The sequence below is a fragment of the Vulpes vulpes genome, chromosome 3, assembly GCF_048418805.1.
Source record: "Vulpes vulpes isolate BD-2025 chromosome 3, VulVul3, whole genome shotgun sequence".
Taxonomy (NCBI): Eukaryota; Metazoa; Chordata; class Mammalia; order Carnivora; family Canidae; genus Vulpes; species Vulpes vulpes.
The window spans coordinates 72,385,198-72,392,914 of NC_132782.1; positions in this window are offsets into that span (position 1 = coordinate 72,385,198).

A 7,717-nucleotide genomic window follows, 5' to 3' on the forward strand; every position below is an offset into this window, starting at 1 on the left:
GTTTATAATGAAGACCTCCAGTGGGCTATAGAAGAATCATCATCACCAGAAGCAGTTGAAAGTACCCTCAACATCTTACTGTACTATCTTTAGCCAACAAAGAGCACAGAAGATTAACTGCTTTGATGTTCATTTGCCATTCTCTTTATTTAATCTAAGAAACTCTGCAAGCAGACACCAAGACTGTAGACATTTCAGTAAAATCTTCAATACTTGGGAAGCCTGTCCCTCCCCCATGCCCCCTCTACCAACAAGTCTATTACTGCAGCAGTTGTAGAAAAGCAGAGCTACACTCCCTACACCCTCTTGCCATGCTTTGTACCTTGTTTGGAACCTTAATCCTAATAAAGCATTATTAACCCTGAAAAAAAAAAAGAAAAAAAAATCAGTTACAAAGTCCCAAATCACTTATAACTTTCAGATAAACAGACACCTTTGGAACCTTACTACACCTCATAATAGACTTCACTTCACCTCATCAAATAATGAAAAGAGAAAAATGAAACTCTCTCCTTGACAACAATTTGGACTCAGTGAGAATATACGAAATCAACTGCCCTAGGACAAAAAGATATTTGTCATCCCACAATAGATGGGAACTGGCAGATCTAAGAGGGGAAAGTGGAATGCTCTTATTGCCTATGCGTTCTAGCTCACAACTGTATCCTGAGGCCAAAGCCACCTGGCATCCTTTGCTCTGCACACACAAGACTGACATTTGGTTTAATTTATGAAGAAACAGACACCACAGTGACAATGAAGTCCCACTGGTCCTATAGCTACTTTGAGGCTTTACTGACATTACAGAACAGTGGCAGTAATAGAGCAATGTTCAAAATCCATTTCACATTTAAAAATAGTCCCATCTAATAGTTAACATTTTTCCTGTTATACTGATCATCACAAAACTACATGTAAGCAACATCTAAGTATATATTTCAGCACCAGAGAAAAGGCTTCATTATTCTCACACTTATCATTTATTAGCATTTATGTCTATACAACTTAAGAGAGATTTAGGGGTGATGGAGTGGCTCGGTCAGTTAGGTGTTCAACTCTTCAACTCTTGATTTTTGGTTCAGGTCATGATCTCAAGGTCATGAGATCAAGCCCCACATCAGGATCCACGCTGAGTGTGGAGTCTGCTGAAGATTCTCTCTTCCTCTCCCTTCCCTTCTCCTCCACCTGCTTGCCTGTTTTCTCTTTTTAAAATAAATAAATAAAATCTTGTATAAAAATTAAAGGAAAAAGAGGATTTAACTTTCCACTCTCTACCTTGGTCTTCACTCAGTTATTTGTTTTTAAAGATAGAGCTGCAAATTTAAAATCGAGATGATCTAAGTATTAAATCATAGCTCTGTATAGACTTTGGCATTCATCCAAATGCTCTAACCCTGAATGTGGTAAAAATAAATGCAAGAAATAATAACATGATGAGTGATTTTGACATAGATCATGGGGGAGGCAATGTTATAGGAGGCATAGAATACAGTACAATTTTCAAGAAATGTCAAGGTACTTATGCCTCAACAATTGTAAAGCTGTTATTCCTATCACAATCACTCTAGAATTTCATTATTACACCACTTCAATCATTTAATTAGAGAACAGTATAGTTTAATATAAGATCTGTAATTGACTTAACTTTACCATCATACACACACACACACACACACACACACAGGATCTTTTATGCCAAGATCTCTTTTTGATACTTAGGTATTTTTTAAAGCATGAAGAATCAAAAACAAAAAGAAATTGGTGAACAAAGTAATTCGACCATTGTATAAATAATACCTAATCAAAAGAAAATTTCTTAAGCCTTCCTTGAGGACCTCCTGGCATCCAATTTTGAGTCTGGCTGTCATCATCAGTAGACTATGAGATGTAGGCTATTTATGTGTGTTCCTAGTGCTGCGCACAAAGCTTCATTGGTACACAGCAAACATTACATAAGTGTTTGTCTGAATGAATAAATCAATTTGAGCTTTCTGTTTGGACTTGAATAGGAAAGATCAAAATTTTCTAATTGGAAGGAGGAAAAGGAAGATAAGAGGGGGTAGAAGAGGAGGAGAAGGGGAAGGAAGAGGAAGAAAGAAAAAAAAAACACCATTACATTCTGAGAGTTTAGTTAAGGATAGCTTATGATAAAGTAGTCTACTAAAGACTTGGGGTGGGGGGCGGGCGGCGCACACAATGAAGTATGCAAATACTAGAAGAGAATAAATAGAAACAAAACTAGGGAATTTTATCAGAAAGACTAGTCTAGAAATATGACTGCTCCCAAACTTCTGAGTAACAAATCAACTTGACATATTTTCTGGTAAAACTGGTAACCTTACAGTAACAAAAGGGGAAAATCACTCTACTATGACCTATTTTAAGGAAAGATTGGTAAACTGCCCACTTCAAGGGCAAGAGATTGCTAGAATTTTCTTCCTAACAAGCTCAACCTGCCACCTTGTGGTGGCTGCCTTGAGTTGCAGATGCTTGTCCATCAGGGTGCTCTGGGCTATTTGTAAGAAACTGTGCCCCAAACTCCACCAGAATAATGCAAAGGAAGTGATAGGAGTTCTTGCGGTCCATAGAAACATATGACCACTACAGCAAAACCACACAAAACGAAAATATTTATAAAAAAACAAAACTTGTTTCCATTACCTGTGGAACCCACCACCAAAAAAAAAAAAAAAATCTTGTCTAAAATTAAATTTTGGAACAAATAAAAATTGTATGCAGCATTCTGCTCATTCTCTTCCTGAGCGCCTCTCCTACATCTGGGGTAACATCATTGCCTTCACTCTGCTCAATGGCCCTTCTGACCACACTTATGTGAGCATATCCACTCTGAGCAGTAGCTCCAGCTTGAAATATTTCCTTCTACCCCAGCATAACTACCACAGTCTTGGAAGCTCAGATGTCCAGAATTTCACACCGATGATACCAGGTACACTCTTTGTTAAAATGCCATGATGTAGAATAAGGCCTGGTGCAATACAAATAAAAGTAACTGAATTACTGGAAACTAGTTTGTTTCTTTGCATATGATGCTAAGAATATATGCATTTTAATAAAAGAGTCTCACTTTGATAAATATGTTTCAACATGCTAATTAGTGATATGCTAATGATGAGTGATTTTTTGAATATTAAATACAAATAGGAATATGTTCATTACTTTTTGCTATTATGGTTTATGCTTCAGAAGTCTTTAAAAGAACAAGAACACTCATAAGCCACCAGAGTATGACACCTATTCTCCAGAGTCAAATGTCCATAACCCAGGAATTTAGACAATTGTCCAGGCATAGGTATGATAAAGATGGTTCAAGAGGAGAAAAATGAGATATTTTAATTAAAGAAAAAGCCAATTTTAGAAAAAAAGTCTAGTTTACCAAGAAGCCAACCAAGTATCTATTGTACTAGATTCCTATAAATAATGTCTAAACATCTTGCCTGAACCAGGAAGGATCAACTTAATTGCCATACCAGTGTGAGGCCAAGGTCAGCATTTTAAGCCAAATTCTGGGCCTTTATTCAGTTAGCGAAACTGAGAATGCCTTGAGAAATCTAGCGGTGTGCTTTAAAGTGGAGTTGAGATTTTGAGCAGGTCTTTCAAGTGTCTTTTGTCCTAACTATACAGCATATTTGATCAAAAGTGTAGTCATTGTATTTGACATGAGGATCAATAAGATGTATCATGCCTGAAATGAAATGGATAAGGAAACTGAAGATAGAAAAAATTAAATGTATTAGAGAATGAAAAGAATAGAAAAATGGAGAGAGAGATATGCAATTTTACAGGTTAAAAAATGTTTAAGAACTTCAGGTTTATACAATTAATATGTGTAGGATTTTTTTTTAATCCTTTGACAGTAGAACCAAGCAAAAACACTGATACTAATTCAGCTTCAGCTTCCTATTTTTCACTTATAGAACTGTCCTGCCGCATCAGAAGAAATGTAAGTTCCACATAAATACTCTAAAAGAACATGTGGAAGTAGCCTTTGCCAATCAAAACATGCATCTCTCTGAAAAAAATTTTAAAAAGGAATAATTGAGTTAGCATGCTATGATGGCCATCAGGCTGATCTCATACATATTCTTACTCCCTCTACTTCCAAAAAGTAAAGATTACAGTTCCCAAATAATATGAAATTAGGTGTGCCCATGAGACTTATGTGAGCCAACAAAATGTGACAAATGACATACCTATGACTTAAGTGCTTTGTGGAGAGAAATTTAAGAGACAGTGTGTGAGCTTTACTGTGCTTTAATTTTATCTTTTCCATTCTGTATTAGTAACAGATAAATAATAGAGATAACAGATAGAACTGGGTCCTGGAGTGAAGGAACAGTGGGGAAGACATCCTCCAACAAACCCAGGTTGATGTGAAGCACAAATAAGAAGTAAATGTTATTATTTTAAGCCACTAAGAATCTTGGCTTTTTTGTTACAAAGTCTGTTCTACCTACCCTGCTTGATACATGCAGAGTGTCAACATGCAAAGCCGGCAAAGTCACAGACTGCAGGGGCCGGAGTAGAGCATGGGTTCGGGACACCTAGGTGGCTCAGTGGTTAAGCACCTGTGTTTGGCTCAGACCGTGATCCTAGAGTCCCGGGATCGAGTCCCACATCGGGCTCCCTGCATGGAGCCTGCTTCTCCCCTTGCCTGTGTCTCTGCCTCTCTCTCTGTGTCTCTCATGAATAGATAAATAAAAAATCTTAAAAAAAAAATAAAGCATTGGTTTTAGGTGACTGAGATTTATTAGAACGTGGTATGTTGTGATTCTGACTTTACTCTTCCACTCCCCACCTGTAAGATTTTAGACGTTGTCTTCTCCCAAGTGCAGGTTTTCTGATTATTACATAATCTACTACAGTATTAGGCACGAAATAGACAGTGGAGACATTTTAGTTCTTCCCTTTCGTATAACCATATGAGTCACCAAAGACTTTGAATTAAAAATTAAATATTGGTAATTACAATAATATTAAAACATTATGCTACATGCAGCCACAAACCAAGGGATAACTTATCTTTGGGAGAGGAATGAGGCTGATTGAGATTCTAAACTAGATTCAAGTACAGATTTCCTAATATAGGTGGTGTTATATACCCCAACCAGAGCAACAAAATAGACCATTACTCACAACGAGTTTGGGATCATAATACATTAAATAATAGCCAGGTTGCCAGAAATAATTTCCTGAAAATGAAACCTCTTTAAGATTGTGGATAATTCAGGGTTTTATTTTTTATTTTGTTTTTTGTTGTAATTAACTAGTGTTGTCTGCTCATTAGACTAGTGTGAGTGACTTGGATGTATATGTTTTCCTCTACACTTTATAGATGCTCATAGTGGTCCTGATAGACTGGGTTAGGTCTTTGTCAAAAAATGACGTCTCAATCTTGGTAGCTTTGTTTGAAGATTCTTTGTGACAGAGGTCATAAATACAATATGCTCACAGGCAAAATTCAGTGAGTTTCCATATTGGTGATAATGTCAATATTGAATATCACATAAATGTTAATATCCTATAGCTTTTATTATATTTGTGATGCTTAATATCAAAACAGCATAGCACAAGTGATAATAGAAATTTGGGTCTTTTCAATCACACTGTTATATAGATTATCTTCAATCTGCACCAGTTCGGTTTATGTGTATAATGTGTGTAAACACATTCCAAACTAGAGTTCCAGCTGGAATGATCTCATGATACCTAAATTAGTTTCTGCATATAACATCTGCAAGAAAATCATTCTAGGCTAGAACACACTGAATCTTGGAATAAAATCAGAGACTGGGTTCACTACAATCTTCAGATGAGTTCTGACAAAATTTATCAGTCATTTGGTCAAATAGTTGGCTGGCAGATAATTAGGTTGATAAACCTTTTCACTGAGTAGTGACTGAGTGGACCAAATTTACCAGCTGCTTTGACACCATAAGTACCTCCCTTAATTGATGGTGTGGAAAATATTCCAAACTCATAATTCATTTGAACTACTCACAAAACAAATTTAAAGTGTAGCACCTTATTATGGCTTTCCTTACCTTACAACGCAGGCATGTTTATTTTCTAGAACATTTTTGAGAAATCCATTATTAAATTTTGCCCTATCTATTAAAAATAAGCACCTTTCTTAGATCAAAGTGAACCAGAATGATTTAAAGTATGATTTAAATGCGGTGCCTAGTTTAATCTCTCTGTTGTTTCTGGGTACCTGACCAGATATTCATCGAGAATGCTTAGCACTGCATTTTCATATAAATGACACCAAACTACTGAAAGGAACCCAAGCAGATGCAATTACTATCTCATCTTCTTTACCCCACCCTCACCCAGTGGCAGTGGCATGCAACATCAGACCAACAATCCAGTGGCCCTCGATGTTGCCCTATCTGAGACATAACGTTTCTAAACCATCACTTGTTATTTACCTAAACTTTAAATGAGTGTTTTGAATTTTGTCTGTGAACCTTGGTGACAATGCGGTTTTTTGAAATACAATAATGATCAGGTTAAATAATTGTTAATATTTCTTCAGTTTTCTTTGCCTTGGAATGAATTATTCATTTGTACTGAGCAATGTGCAAACAATAATAAAGCCAAATCCACATTTTTGTGACATTCCTGACAAACTGCTGCTGTATTAAAGAAATAAATTACAAGTCCTATGTTGCTCAGCTGCATGGCCCTCATCCCTATTTTTGAGGCATTTCAATCAACCTTGCAATCTTCACCAAGCTGTAAGATTTTAAACATATATTTTATCTGCTCTGAAGTAGCATTGATTTTGAAACTGTGAGATCTAATTTTTTTTCCAGATAATGGTCAAACTGGCCATTTGGGTTATAAATTAGGTTTTTCATGGCTAATGTACTTCACATTGGCACTTATTATACAAGCAACAATTATGTCATCACAAGGCTCTGGTACAACATGAAGGGAGCGTAAATGTCAGGATTGATGATGATGGCTCAGAGCCAGCTCATTAAAGGCAATGGTGTGAATAATACAACTGTGTTGCTTTTGAAAGAACCGAATATGTATTATCTACCTATCAGTGCACCAAAGCAGCATCATAAACATAGATCTCTAACTGCAGCCCATTTAGATGATGAAAGGGTGTATATTAATCTATGAAATAGATTTTACCCAGGGGAAAAATTGTTCTCTCTATTTATGAAAGTTAAAACATTCCGTGCACAGAGAAGCACTTATCAGATGAGCATCCATGGGATGCAGATGCATTTTACTAATGTGTCCTGCTAAGATAAATAGGCTATAGTCATAAAAGATGCTACTAAGATTTACTAAAATAAAGGAACTAAAAAAAAGCAACATGTATACAGCTTTTTGTAAAGCACAGAAAGTAAATTTCCCAAATTGCTGGGCCTCTATTTGATATATTTAATTCAAAAGTCATTGATAAAACATGATAATTTTACATGAATGCATGCATGTGTCCGCCCACACAAAACTCAGTGTTTTTTTATATTTAGTATTCCCTAAAGGTAAATTTGAGCACTATTTTTTTTAAATATTTTATTTATTTATTCATGAGAGACACAGAGAGAGAGACACAGGCAGAGACACAAGCAGAGGGAGAAGCAGGCTCCACACAGGGAGCCCAAGGTGGGACTAGATCCCGGGACCACAGGATCAGGCCCTGGGTTGAAGGCGGTGCTAAACTACTGAGACACCC